At 52.1% G+C, this 14341-nt stretch overlaps 4 non-coding genes across 4 annotated transcripts; 3 read left to right on the top strand and 1 right to left on the bottom strand.

Moving 5' to 3' along the window:
- The first annotated feature begins 518 nt into the window (after nt 1-518).
- Nucleotides 519-591, top strand: TRNAR-CCG (transfer RNA arginine (anticodon CCG)). Its single transcript has one exon. It is a non-coding gene; the product is annotated as a tRNA-Arg (tRNA).
- A 2061-nt stretch (nt 592-2652) lies between these two features.
- TRNAR-CCU (transfer RNA arginine (anticodon CCU)) lies at nt 2653-2725 on the top strand. Its single transcript has one exon. It is a non-coding gene; the product is annotated as a tRNA-Arg (tRNA).
- Nucleotides 2726-6991: 4266 nt separating this feature from the next.
- TRNAK-CUU (transfer RNA lysine (anticodon CUU)) lies at nt 6992-7064 on the bottom strand. Its single transcript has one exon. It is a non-coding gene; the product is annotated as a tRNA-Lys (tRNA).
- A 1313-nt stretch (nt 7065-8377) lies between these two features.
- TRNAP-UGG (transfer RNA proline (anticodon UGG)) lies at nt 8378-8449 on the top strand. Its single transcript has one exon. It is a non-coding gene; the product is annotated as a tRNA-Pro (tRNA).
- Nucleotides 8450-14341: the final 5892 nt, after the last annotated feature.

Here is a 14341-nt window from a genome sequence, read left to right as displayed (position 1 = left end):
GGTTCCAGGAAAAGGACGCATATCCCACTCCCAGCCATGTCCCTGTGCATGCGCGCCCCACCTCCACCCCGCGCTGGGCCATAGAAACGCAGGAGACACGGCCTCCGCTTTCCAGGCGGCCAGAATAAAGTCTGGGGCCAAAAGCCTTTGAAACACACCTTTGCAGGTTCACCGGTGATGGAGCAAGCACAGGGGCTGGGGAAGCAGCTTGCAGCCCCTGACCCAAAGCGGCGGGAGGCACATGGAGGAAAGAGCTCCCAAACGGCGTCTCGGAGGGGCCTGCTGCGGGGAGGGTGGGGTCGGGCGGGCTCGCCAGGGCTCGAACTCACAGCTCTGGGCCCACGGCGGCAGTTTCCGTCCAGCAGCCTCAGCGGCTGGGCGCGGTGGCCGAGCTCGGAGTCTCGCCCACCGCGAGGCCCGGAAGGACGGGCCTCCCCTTGCTCTAAGCATGCGCGTTAAAGCCACAGCATAGGCTCTGGAACGCTTTATGAGAAAAGCTGGGGCGGTTGTAGCCGCAGGGCCGCGTGGCCTAATGGATAAGGCGTCTGATTCCGGATCAGAAGATTGAGGGTTCGAGTCCCTTCGTGGTCGTTGCTAGGTTAACCTTTTCTTCTCCTGGGACTGCACCGTGGGCGACAAGTACACTCGAACTGAGTGAACCGGTCGGTCGCCCCTTCCGCCCAAGGAGCACTTGGACCTCGACCTGCTCCTACAGTCGCGCAACTAAGGACCTAGGGCCAGAATAGCAGAGAGGGTGACCCAGAGAGCTCTGGCAGGGCCCTGGGGACTGCGGAGCTTGAAGCCAGAGAACGCGAGTCTTGGGAGCTGGTAGGGGATTGACTTCACAAATTAAAGCTCAAGTGATGGAAACCGTGACAGAAGCGGGGCTGGGAATGCTTGCGGTGAGGTGTTGCCCCATGGGGTCAAAGGACATGTGTAGTTTTTTGTTTTGTTTTGTTTTGTTTTGGAGATGGAGTTTCGCTCTCGTTGCCCAGGCTGGAGTGCAATGGCGTGATCTCCGCTCACTGAAACCTTCGCCTCCCAGGTTCAAGCGATTCTCCTGCCTCAGCCTTCCGAATAGCTGGGATCACAGGCATGCACCATCACGCCCGGCTGATTTTTGTATTTTTATTAGGGGGGCGGTTTCTCCATATTGGCCAGGCTGGTCTCGAACTCCTCCGGTGATCCGCCCGCCTCGGTCTCCCAAAGTGCTGGGATTACAGGCGTGAGCCACAGCGCCCGGCGACATGCGTAGTTTAATTGATTATTGTAATGAAAAACTTTGCATCCTCTATCAACTGATCATGGGGTAGCAAAGTGAAAAAGAAAACAATCATAAATACCGGTGATGAACCGGGCGCGGTGGCTCAACGCCTCTAATCCCAGCTCTTTGGGAGACCGACGCGCAGATCATGAGGTCAGGAGTTCGAGACCAGCCTGACTCAAAGATAAAACTCCGTCTCCACTAAAAATACAAAAATTAGTGGGACGTGGTGGCGCGCGCCTGCAGTCCCAGTTACTCAGGAGGCTGAGTCAGGAGAATCGCCCGGGAGGCCGGAGGTTGCAGAGAGCCAAGATCTCGCCACTGCACTCCAGCCTGGGTGACAGGGCGAGACACCGTCTCAAAAGAGAAAATAAATAAACATTTCAATTTCAAAGAGTATTGCCAGGATTTAGTTAATATTTCACCCAGGAAAAAAAAATGTTTACCAGCGGAACCCAAGTTTAGTCCGAGTGCCGAGCAGCGCCGCGTTGGGGTATCCTTCCACCGGGTGAAGGCTGCGGAGAGTCGCAGCTGCAGGCATGTCCTCAGATCGGCAGACGCTAGTGACCTGGGGTCGTGCAGGGTGTCGCTTTCTCCTTTAACTATTTTTTGATGTTTCAGTGGTTTACGAAGGTATTTGTTTTTGATAGAGACGGGGCGTTCACTATGTTGCCCAGGCTGGTCTCGAACTCCTGGACTGAAGCTTTTACTAGGTATTAAGGGAAAAGAACATCATTAAAATACAGATTTTTTGAAAAGGAAAATAACACACGTGTTGGGGCAGGAAAGTAAACACCCAACGTTGCGATCCTGAGATTAACACCGAGCCAGCTGGGGATGTAGAGGGCGGACTTTGGAGGGTCATTATTAAGAGGCTTCCGACCACTGGGCGGGGCGGCACCGTTGGTCTAACGGACAATGCAAGGGAAGAGGACAGAAACCGACACTTCCGCAAGCGGCAGGCTCAGGATGAGGAGCGCGTTGCTGAGCAGGCATGGCGTGCCCCTTCCCATACACTCCATCCATCTCAAATGCATCTTTCACTACTAATTACCCCTAGACTTGGGTTCTCCGCTGAATGGAGACTAGGTAGGGCTCGTGAGGGAGTTGATCCAGGCAACTCTCCCACTCTAAGCGAAGATCATACCCCTAGACCAAAGAGCCGAGCCAAAAACCTGACGTTCGGTGTCTTTCAGGTCCCTCCCTCTGCACGTGCGTGGTCTCTTTGGGGCATCGAGGATGCTCAGAGGGGGACGAGATCTGAATCAAAGCTTGGATTTCCGTGGAGGGGCGGGAGAAAGGTCAGGATAGGACAGGCAGGCTGTGCGGGAACCATCGCGGAGTGACTGAGAGACTGGTCTAAGACAAGCGCCAACTTGTCGTCGTCTGCCCCGGTGGCCTAATGGATAAGGCATTGGCCTCCTAAGCCAGGGATTGTGGGTTCGAGTCCCACCCGGGGTAAGAAGGGGATGAATTTTAGGTTCTTCAACGGGGAAAAGAACTGGAATTTCGTTATACTTCGGTGGAGTTGCAGAGTTCAGGGAGAGTTCCCAGACAGGCTGTAAATCAGAAACCCGTACCTGTTCTCAAATAAGACGAGCAATTTCAGGTTACAGAAAAAGGAGTTGGATGTTTTACAGGATTTTAAGTTCCATCCATTTAACTTGGCAGAAAGGAGTGATTGTTTCTTTTTCCAGGTTTGTTAATTCTATAATGGTTACATATATTTTTTAAATCCTTATTTTTTTTTATAAACACACAATGATTCACAGATTAAATTACAGGACAACTGGTTTGTTTTAAAAATCATAAAACTGAGGCCAGGCGCGGTGGCTCACGCTCGTAATCCCAGCCTGTAATCTCCGTTTCAAAACAAATCATAAACTGGTTGGAGGTATAGATGAAACTACTTATCCATGAGTAGATAATGGGGTACATGAGGGGACACTGCACTATTTCCTCTCTTTTAACACATATTTGAAATAGTCCATGGTATTCTTTTTTTAAATCCATGCAATATATGACGCCATCTTCAAGGTAAAAATTTCCCGAACTACAGGACATGGTGTAAAGTAAAATCAGAAGCTGCCTCGATGGGGACCACTGCTAGAGTTTTGTCATAAATATGTATAAAAACATGGTTGGCTTTTGCCTTTACAACCCGTAATTGGGCCGGGCGCGGTGGTTCACGCCTGTAAATCCCAGCACTTTGGGAGGCTGAGGCCGGCGGATCACCATCACTAACCAGCCTGACCAACATGGTGAAACCCCGTCTCTACTAAAAATAGAAAAATTAGCCGGGCGTGGTGGCACGCGCCTGTAATCCCAGCTCCTCAGGAGACTGAGGCAGGAGAATCACTTGAACCCGGGAGGTGGAGGTTGCAGTGAGCGGAGATCGCGCCATTGCACTCCAGCCTGGGTGACAGAGTGAGACTCCGTCTCAAATAAATAAATAAAACCCATAATTGGGACTCTTCTGTTTTTTCCAGCTCTGGCCTGGCTTCTCCCACTTCCCCAAACATCCTGGACCCCATCATCCCCACTGAAATCAGGGACATCACCTCAATGGCGTTACCTTCCTCACCTCAATGGCATTACCTTCCACCATCATAGGCCACCTGCAGAGAATGGCCACCACAGAGCTACTTAAGGAAGCTGATGCTTCCGTGATGGATTTTTTCGGGAGGCCTTGTGAAAGGGACTGTCCTGGCCTGGTGCGGTAGCTCACGCCTGTAATCCCAGCACTTTGTGAGGCCGAGGCGGGCGGATCACAAGGTCAGGAATTCGAGAACAGCCTGGCCAATATGGTGAAACCCCGTCTCTACTAAAAATACAAAAATTAGCGGGGTGTGGTGGCGCTTGCCTGTAGTCCCAGCTACTTGGGAGGCTGAGGCAGAAGAATCGCTTGAACCTGGGAGGCAGAGGTTGTAGTGAGCCGAGATCATGCCACTGCATTCTAGTCTGGGCGACAGAGTGAGACTCCGGCTCAAAAAAAAAAAAAAAAAAAAAAAAAGAACGAAGAAAGAAAAAGAAAAAAGAAAGAAAGGGAGTGTTCTCTGGTCTTCTCAGTGGTGTGTACATCATGCAAGATAGATGCACTCCAACACTGCTTGGTGTCTTTAGGTTTCTTTCTCTACAGTTTGCCCGAGACATTCTACCAGCCCAGTCTCATTAAACATAGGCCACCACTGAGGTCAATTTTCAGCCAACCAACCAAGAAACCTGGTAGGGCCACGGTCAGCTGCGTGAGATAATATATTAACTATAGGCTCTTTGGAATGTGCACCCAGATGGATAAATTCACCAGATACAAAATCATATCCCATCCTCCTTATGATGGCTTGAAGTAGCAAAACTTGTTTTGTATCTGTTTTGTTTTGTCATGTATGCTGTTTTCTCCAAGGTCAGCCTTTGTCGTTCAAGATTCTCAATTTTGAGTCCAATCTGATGTCACCTCTTCTTCCTAATCAATACTGTATCTTTCACACTAAAGATTTCCTAAGGCTGTGAATTCAATTTACATTGCCATTCTGCAACATGCCTAGTTAAATGACATGTTTGATTTTTAGCAATATCAGCCTTGTGGCTTTAAGGTTATTGTATGGCTGCCATAAATTGTCCCTGGGTCTCTGAACATGACTTAGTCTAGAAGTTTAGACACCTGATCTTGTCATTTTCTTTCTGTAAGCTAACCAGTTCCTTCAGAAGACTTCTTTCCATGCCATGAACTAATGAAAGTCCATGTGGTCGCCTGTGCTGCAACAGTCAAGCACAGCAGCCACTGGTCCCCCAGGGCACTTGCTTCAGTCTGTAACTCCTCATGATCAACCAGGTCACATGTTGCCTGATCATGATGCCCTTGTATACTGTGAATTATAGCATCTCATGTCCATTGGTAAGGACCTCAACACTGCATTCAAGCCAAAATTTGTTACCAAACCAGTGTCCAGATAGCAGTCAGAAAACCATCAGCTATGTTTTCTTGTTTGTTTGATTGTTGTTTTTGTTTTTGTTTTGAGACGGGGTCTCACTCAGTCACCCAGGCTGGAATGCAGTGGTGTGATCACAGCTCACTGCAGCCTCGACCTCCCAGGTTCGAGTGATCCTCCCCAATCAGCCTCCTGAGTAGCTGGGACTGCAGGCACATGCTGCTCATTTTTTGTAGAGACAGGGTCTTGCTATGTTGCCCAGGCTGATCTCAAACTCCTGGGCTCAAGCAATCCTCCCACCTCGGCCTCCCAAAGTGCTGTTCTTATAGGCATGAGCCACCACACCTCCCATTAGCTATTTTCACAGAATATTTAATATGACAGTTATTAGATAGGTATAAATAATTGTTTTGGTTTTTGGAGACAGGGTCTCACTGTGTTGCCCAGGCTGCGGTGGCACGATCATGGGTCACTGTACCCACAAATTCCTGGACTCAAGTGGTGTTCCTGCCTTGACCTCCCTAAATGCTGGGATGACAGGCCTGAGCCATAGTACCTAGCCTAGAACCAGATTATAAGGGTGAGATTCTAAATTTGACTCCCCTGATAACTGGCTGGCTGGCTGGCAATGAGGACCACGTCCCTGATGGAAAGTGAGAGTCCCTGGTGTGCTGTAGCGTGCAATTACGAGAATTTTTGCCAGTGTTACACTGGGGTGAAATAGAAGGGGAATTCCTCTTAAGGCAAATATTATGCAGAGAGGGTCCCAAATGCTCTGCATACTGCGTATGGAACGTGTATGTAAATGTCATATATATGTAATTTTAATTTCTTTTTTCTTTTTCTTTTCTTTTTTTCTTTTTTGAGATGGAGTCTTGCTCTGTCGCCCAGGCTGGAGTGCAGTGACACAATCTCAGTTCACTGCAACCTCCGCCTTCCGGGTTCACACCATTCTCCCGCCTCAGCCTCCCTAGTAGCTGGAACTATAGGTGCCCACCACCATGCCCGGTTAATTTTTTCTATTTTTTAGTAAAGACGGGGTTTCACCGTGTTAGCCAGGCTGCTCTCGAACTCCTGACCTCGTGATCCGTCCGCCTCGGCCTCCCAAAGTGCTGGGATTACAGGCATGAGCCACTGCGCCTGGCCAATTTCTTTTTATTATTGTTATTTTGAGACGGAGTCTTACTGTGTTGTCCAGGCTGGAGTGCACAGGCGCGATCTCAGTTTACTGTAACCTCTAACTCCCGGGTTCAAGCGATTCTCCTGCCTCAGTCTCTGGAGTAGCTGGGACTATAGGCGCGCTACCAAACCTGGAGAAAATTTGTATTTTTTTAAGGGCTGGGGTCTCACCATGTTGCCTAGGCTGGTCTCAAACTCCTGGAGTCAAAGTGAGGGGATTACAGGCATGGACCACGACGCTCGGCCCATTTTTTGTGAACCAGAACTAAGGGGATCCCTATATATCCTGAGGCCAGGTGGTTGGTGGAGCGTTTTGTGTTTGCCTGCCCAACAAATTCCGATTTGGGAAGTATACAGAGTCACTTCCAACCTTTTCTTACTTACTTGACTTTCTTCCAAGTTTCAGGACTAATCGATTCGACAAAACCTCCCACCCACCGTGGGGCTCGAACCCACTACCCGAGATTGAGTCTCATGCTCAGGGGGGTAACAAGAAAAGCCGCTTCCCACACGTCCTTTGGAGCTCTAGCCAGAACTTCCCAAGTATATGGAGTTACTTCCAATCTTTCAACTTACTTGATTTCCAAGTTGCAAGACTAATCGGTCTGACAAAACCTCACGCCCAACGTGGGGCTCGAACCCACGACCCTGAGATTAAGAGTCTCATGCTCTACCAACTGAGCTAGCCGGGCAGTTACACGAAAACTGACTTCCCACACTACCAGTGGAGCTCTACAGAACGTCCCTATTCTATATAAAATTGGTGGGGATGAGTCCTGGATCCGAGATACGCTACATCCTGAGCGAGCACTAGAGTCCTAAGCTCCGCGCGGACCGAGGACGCCGCCAGGCCCGTATGGTCTGCCGTCCGTCGCGGGTGTGTGTCTTGTCGGGCGACCCTCGTGGGGGTGTATCCTGTCTGCCGACCGTCGTGGGCTTGTGTCCCCTCTGCCGACCCTCGTGGGCGTGTGTCCCGTCTGCCGTCCCTCGCGGTGTGTGTCCCCTGTCTGCCGTCCCTCGTGGGTGTGTGAGGCCCCTGCAGCTCCCGGGAGCAGGAACGTGGGGGACAAGGGCTGAAGGGACGGACACTGGAGATGGCCGGGGGGAAACTCGGCGTGACTCTCTCTTAGGGTTGTGAGTGGTTCCGGGGTCAGATCACGGAGGTCCCCTCATTTTCAAACCCTCGCCCCTGTTTAGGGCGGGCAGAGTGGCCTCATTACAGGGACAAGCCCGGGAGACCCTTTCTCCCCGTCAGGCTCGCAGTAAAACCCTGGGTCCCTCGCCAGTGGAAAAGGCAAGAAAAGTCTGGAGCGTTCGTAGAGCCGCCCGTTTGGGAAGAAATGAACTCTGATCCCAGCTCTGGTCCCTGTATCGGAGGTCCCAGGGCTGCGAGGGTCGCTTGGGCAGAGCTCAGGCCAAGAAGGGGCTCGGCTGAGAACAGGAGCCAGGGATCTGTGCCGGAGACGGGATCCCTTCCTAGAATGCCCGGGCTGCCCTGCTGGGAGGCGGCGTGGTCTCCTCCTCAGGGTTCTGCGCTCGGGTTTCACAGTGGTTGAAATTTCTGGGCTGGGGCTCAGCACGCGAGACCCCTGCCTCACGCGGGCCACACAGACCTCTCCGCGGGCTGCAGCCCCTGGTCACCGGCCCTCCTCTCGGTGCTGGGGCCGCCTGGAGCCGCTGGGAGCCGGGTGGCCCTCGAGGGAGGCGGCGCCGCGGTGCCCAGGGTGCGGGGTCCGCCTCTGTGCGCCTGAGGGCGGGGGTCGTGCAGGAGCTCCTCCTGGGGCTGGTCCCCGCGGCACTGCACCTTCTACCAGCTTCCTGGGATCGAAACCGAAACCTCCCCCTGCGCAACCGTCCCCGACGGCCCTGAGGTTGGGGTGTAGCCGGGACCCTGGAGGGGCGGGGTGGAGATGGAGCGAAGGCGGGGACTGGGAGGTGCTTGGAGGAGGAGAGTGGAACCGCGGGTGTAGACCAAGAACAGACGTCAGAAAATCGTTGTTGTGTTGGCTCGTTGGTCTAGGGGTATGATTCTCGCTTTGGGTGCGAGAGGTCCCGGGTTCAAATCCCGGACGAGCCCTCTTTTTTTTTTTTTTTCGAACACCGTCATTTTCTCACGGAGTCCCGGCCGCAGGGAACTTGGTCTCTCCGTGGCAGCCACAGGCGCCGGGGCCGATCCGACTTCCCGCTTCCGTCCGGTTTGCAGCCCTTCGCCTTGCCCAGCTGCAGGCAGGACTTGCCTGCGCCTCCTGACAGGAGCCTTCCACCTCGGAGTTCTGAGTGCACCTGAGGCCTGGCACTGGGGCAGTAGACCCCAGATACGGGACCCTAAAAGAGGGCAAACGCCTCCCCCGCCGCGTCTGCCTCTGCAGAGGTGGCCCTAGGTCCCGGGTGACCATGGAACTTGTTCTGGGCGTGTAGTTTTCCTTTGAGTGGGACGGTTCTAAATGTAAAATTCGAACGAGCCCAGTGTTTCGAACTTCCTTTCTTTTCTTTCTTTCTTTCTTTCTTCCTTTCTCTCTCTCTCTCTTTCTTTCTCCTTTCTTTCTCTTTCTTTCTTTCTTTCTTTCTTTCTTTCTTTCTTTCTTTCTTTCTTTCTCTTTCTTTCTTTCTTTCTTTCTTTCTTTCTTTCTTTCTTTCTTTCTTTCTTTTCTTTCTTTCTTTCTTTCTTTCTTTCTTTCTTTCTTTCTTTCTTTCTTTCTTTCTCTCTCTCTCTCTCTTTCTCTTTCTTTCTTTCTCTTTTCTTCTCTTCTCTTTTATTTTCTTTCTTCTTCTTCTTTTTTTTTTTGACAGTGTCTGCTTCTGTTGCCCAGGCTGGAGTGCTGGAGTGCAGTGGTGCCATCTCAGCTCACTGCAATCTCAACCCCCCGAACTCAAGGGATCCTCCCATCTCCACCTCTGGAGTAGCTGGGACTACAGGTGCTCACCACCACGCCAGGTTAATTGTGTGTGTGTATGTGTGTATGTATAAGTGTGTATATATATACACACACACATATATATGTGTGTATATATATACGTGTATATAGGTTGTGTGTGTGTGTGTGTGTGTGTGTGTGTGTGTGTGTGTGTGTATACGTAACCGAGGTCTCGCTGTGTTCTGGAGGCTGGTCTCCAGCTTGCACTCAAGCAATCTTCCTGCCTCAGCTTCCCATCACAAAGTGCTGCAATTGCAGGCCAGAACCACCATGCTCAGCTGGCTCCTTTTCCTTCCAGGTCCTGAGGTCGCAGCGGCGCTTCCCTCCGGCACATGCCGGGGAAGAGGTGCGGTTTCGGGAGCCTGCGACGCCTCTGGGGAGTCCAAGTCCGGCTCCTAGCCCTTTGTCTGAGGATGGAGGAGGACCTGGGGGGCTTCCCCTAGCTGATGGTCTCAGTTCTCCAGAGGTGGCGGGGAGAGCGAGAAGCCCCAAAACGCGAGCTGCGTTTCCTATTTGGAGTCGCAGGATGTGGCTATGTTGAAGCTCGCCGTGCCCCTCCTTCCCATGGGAACTAGAATCCCGTCCGGGACAAGCATCGGGAAAGGGGGACAGTTTGTGACCGACGAAACTAGGACGGATCCAGAACAGCGAAGGCGGAGCCGAGTTGGGCTCATGAAGGGCGACAAAGGCCCCGACCCCTCTTCCGCGTGGGTAGTTGGTCCGGGGGTATGGTTCTCGCTTAGGGACCACAGGGACAAGTCCCGGAGACCCAAGAGGTCCTGGGTTCAAATCCTGAAAGAGCCCACACTTTAAGAACCCAGCACCTTGGGAGGCCGAGGCGGGCGGATCACAGGTCAGGAGATCGAGACCATCCTGGCTAAAACGGTGAAACCCCGTCTCTACTAAAAATACAAAAACTTAGCCAGGTGTGGTGGTAGGCGCCTGTAGTCCCAGCTACTGGCGAGGCTGAGGCAGGAGAAAGGCGTGAACCCAGTAGGCGGAGCTTGCGTGACCAGAAATCCCACCACTGTACTCCAGCCTGGGCGACTGAGTGAGACTAAGTCTCAAAAAAAAAAAAAAAAAAAAAAAAAAAAAAAAAAAAAATCAGTGTTTGTGTCTGTGGCATTGTCCTTGGGGCACATGCGTCGTGGGACACAGGCTGTTTAACCAGAGAATTTTTTCTGGGGCAGTCAGGGCGGATCTGTCCTGAGGGACTCCCCCGAGTGACCAGAGTGGTGGTTCCATCCCGGGATGAGTGAGGCTTGTGACCTGGAACTCCCAGACAAAACCTACTCCCGCAAGGGAGAGTGTCCGGCAGAAGTTGAGCTTTTTACGACTGCGGACGTGCTCTCCCGCAGAGGCAAGACTAATAGCAGTGGGTCACTTCGTTGACTAAACTAAGGAAAACTGTGGGTGGCTTTGTCTGGTAGCTGGGTTCAAATCCCCGATATGACTGATTCTAAAGTCGCCTTGCTCAGAGAGAAATGAAGCGGGGCCGGGATCCAGCTTTGGCTGGCTAGCGGCGTGCAAGGCCGGGCTGCACAGTGGCAGGGGCGTGGTTGTCAAATAATCAAAATGATCAGGCACTTCAGGTCCTCGGGAGAGCCGGCGCAGAGGTGGCCACCCCTGGGGTTCCCCTACTGGCACCATGATGGTTAGGACCTCCAGGAGCCCATGCCCACCTCCCTCAGCCCCTGTGGCGCGCACGGGGGAAATCTGGTTGGAAATCGCGGCGGCCAGGCGCGGTGGCTCACGCCTGTAATCCCAGGCCTTTGGGAGGCTGAAGTGGAAGAATAGCTTGAGCCCATGGAGTTCAAGACCAGCTTGGACAACAGAGTCAAACCCCACCTCTACTAAACAATTTTAAAAGTTAGCAGGGCATGGTGGTGCGCGCCTGTGATCCCAGCTACTCCTGTGTCTGAGGCAGGAGGATCGCTTGAGCCTGTCTCAAAAAACAAACAAACGCCGAGGCGCAGTGGCTCACGCCTGTAATCCTAGCACTTTGGGAGGCTGAGGCGGCTGGATCACTTGAGGTCAGGAGTTCGAGACCAGCCTGGCCAGTATGGTGAAACCCCATCGCTACTAAAAATACAAAAAGGCCAGGCGCGGTGGCTCAAGCCTGTAATCCCAGCACTTTGGGAGGCCGAGACGGGCGCATCACGAGGTCAGGAGATCGAGACCATCCTGGCTAACCCGGTGAAACCCCGTCTCTACTAAAAAATACAAAAAAAAAAACAAAAAAAAAACTAGCCGGGCGAGATGGCGGGCGCCTGTAGTCCCAGCTACTCGGGAGGCTGAGGCAGGAGAATGGCGTGAACCCGGGAGGTGGAGGATGCAGTGAGCTGAGATCCGGCCACTGCACTCCAGCCTGGGCGACCGAGTGAGACTCCGTCTCAAAAAAAAAAAAAAAAAAAATTAGCCGGGCGCGGTGGCTGGCGCCTGTAATCCCAGCTGCTTGGGAGGCTGAAGCAGGAGAATCGCTTGAACCCGGGAGGTGGAGATTGCAGTGAGCCGAGATCGTGCCCCTGGGCGACAGGGCAAGACTCTGTCTCAAAAACAAACAAACAAACACACACACAAACAAAAAACAGAAACGTACATGGGAATGGGAGAGGCTGTGCGCCTGTGGGGACAGAGGAGAATTTGCAATTCTGCACTTCCCACCCAATTTTGCTGAGAACCTAAAACTGCTCTTAAGATGATTTTTGTTGTTGTTGTTGTTGTTGTTGTTTGTTTGTTTGTTTTTTGCTCTTTCTGAGACGGAGTCTCACTCTGTTGCCCAGGCTGGAGCGCAGTGGCGCAGTCTCGGCCTACTGCAACCTCTGCCTCCCGGGTTCAAGCAATTTTCTACCTCAGCTTCCTGAGTAGGTGGGATTACAGGCGCCTGCCGCCATGCCCAGGTAATCCTTTTTTTTTTTTTTTTTTTTTTTTTTTTTTTTTTTGTATTTTGTATTTTTAGTAGAGACGGGGTTTCACCATCTTGACCAGGCTGGTCTTGAAGTCCTGACCTCGTGATCCACCTGCCTCCTTCTCCCAAAGTGCTGGGATTAGAGGTGTGAGCCACTGCACGCGGCCATTTTAAGACATTTTAGCCGGGCGCGGGACTACAGGTGTGAGCCACGGTATCCGGCCGGCTTTCGTTTGTAAAGCCCATATTTTTCTTCTCTTGGGTCTCCAATAACTGTGATGTTAGATCTTTTGTTAAAGTCCCACAAATACCCGAGATTCTGTTATTTTATTATTATTATTATTATTTTTAGAAGGAGTCTCGCTGCCTCCCAAGCTGGAGTGCAGCAGCACGATCTCGGCTCACTGCAAGCTCCGCCTCCCAGGTTCAGGCCATTCCCGAGTAGCTGGGACTACAGGCGCCCGCCAGCACGCCCGGCTAATTTTTGTAGTTTTGTATTTTCAGTAGAGATGGGGTTTCACTGTGTTAGCCAGGATGGTCTCGATCTCCTGACCTCGCGATCCACCCCCCTCGGCCTCTCAAAGTGCTGGGATTACAGGTGTGAGCCCCAACGCCTGCGTGCCCGGCCTGACTGACATTTTCAAGTTGGGATTTTCCAGGGATTTTCCAGGGTTTTAGAATGACCAGGTCTGCGATGATACTCCCTGGCTGGGAGCAGGAGGGGCGACTGGGACTGCTCCCCATGTGGACAAAGAGAAAGTTGGGCCGATTTCCGATGACTGCCAGGCTGCCAGAGGCTGCTGCTGGGTCCTGGGTCACAGGTCGAGGTGTCAGGCCTCTGAGCTGAAACTCAGCCATTATAACCCCTGTGACCTGCACAAATATGTCCAGATGGCCTGCAGGAGCCAAGAAGTCTGAAGAAGCCAAAAAAAACCACAAACAAGTGAAACACCAGTTCCTGCCTTAAGTGATTAACCAACATTACAACATTCTACCATTGTGACTTGTCCCTGCCCTACCTTAGCTGATCAGTCGACTTTGTGACATTCTTCTTTTGGAAAATAAATCTTATGACCTCCCTACCATGTACCTTGCGACCCCCTCCTCCGCTAACAATAGATAACCACCTTTTACCGTAATTTTCCATTTACCTACCCAACTCCTATAAAGCAACCCCTTCCCCATCTCCCTTTGCTGACTCCTTTTTGGAACTCAGTCCGCCTGCACCCAGGTGATTAAAAAGCTTTATTGCTCACACAAAGCCTGTTTGGTGGTCTCTTCTCACGGACGCGCTTGACAGAGGCCGGCCTGCAGTTCCTGTTCCGATCTAAGGAAGGGAAGGGGAGGCGAGGAAGAACTGGGTCCCAAGTCGAGGGGGTCCATTTCGTGAGGTGCACACTCAGGACAGGCCCTACCCTGCTGCTCTACTCTTTCCCTTCAGCCCCTCCTTCCTGGCCTCCCCTTCCCCCCTGAGTCCGTACTGATCATTAACTCAGAAGCCGCGCAGGCCGGCAGCCGGGATCGCCTGTAATCCCAGCACTTTGGGAGGCGGAGGAGGGCGGATCACCTGAGGTTGTCAGTTTGAGACCAGCCTGACCAACATGGAGAAACCCCTGTCATGAGCCGCTTGCCTCCACCGTGCACACAGATTTACAGGGGAGTGGGAAGAGTTGGGCTCTTTTGGTCATTTGAAATAGTTTGGAGCTATACAGAGGCCAGGCTCAATATTAAGTAGGAATTGGGATTTATATTGGCAGCGAAGCTTAGACCTAGACCCCTTTGGATCCACACTTGGGCCCCAGAGAAAGGTTGTTCCTTTCCTCCCCACCTCCCACTCAGGACGACTCTGAACGGTCCCGGCCTGGAGCCATGGCTAATGGTCCCTGACTACACATTCCAGCTGACTGGAGGCTCCGGTTTGAGGTTAAGGGATTCACAGTCCGCCCACAACTCGTTGAGAGGGGAGGTTTGGGGCTCCCAGACGTCCGGAGACCCCGGCAGGGACTGTGCACCCAGCTACCTGAATGCCAGAGGCCGGCTCCATGGGTAGCCATGCCTGCACCACCTCCTCAGGACTAGAGTCACCACAGTCTTTGTTTTTTTTTTTTTTTTTTTTTTTTTTTTTTTTTTTTTTTTTTTTTTTTTT

Source organism: Rhinopithecus bieti, unplaced genomic scaffold (genome assembly GCF_001698545.2).
Source record: "Rhinopithecus bieti isolate Rb0 unplaced genomic scaffold, ASM169854v2 scaffold_13704, whole genome shotgun sequence".
Taxonomy (NCBI): Eukaryota; Metazoa; Chordata; class Mammalia; order Primates; family Cercopithecidae; genus Rhinopithecus; species Rhinopithecus bieti.
The sequence above is the reverse complement of the archived record's forward strand: the minus strand, read 5'-3'. Positions and strand labels throughout refer to the sequence as shown.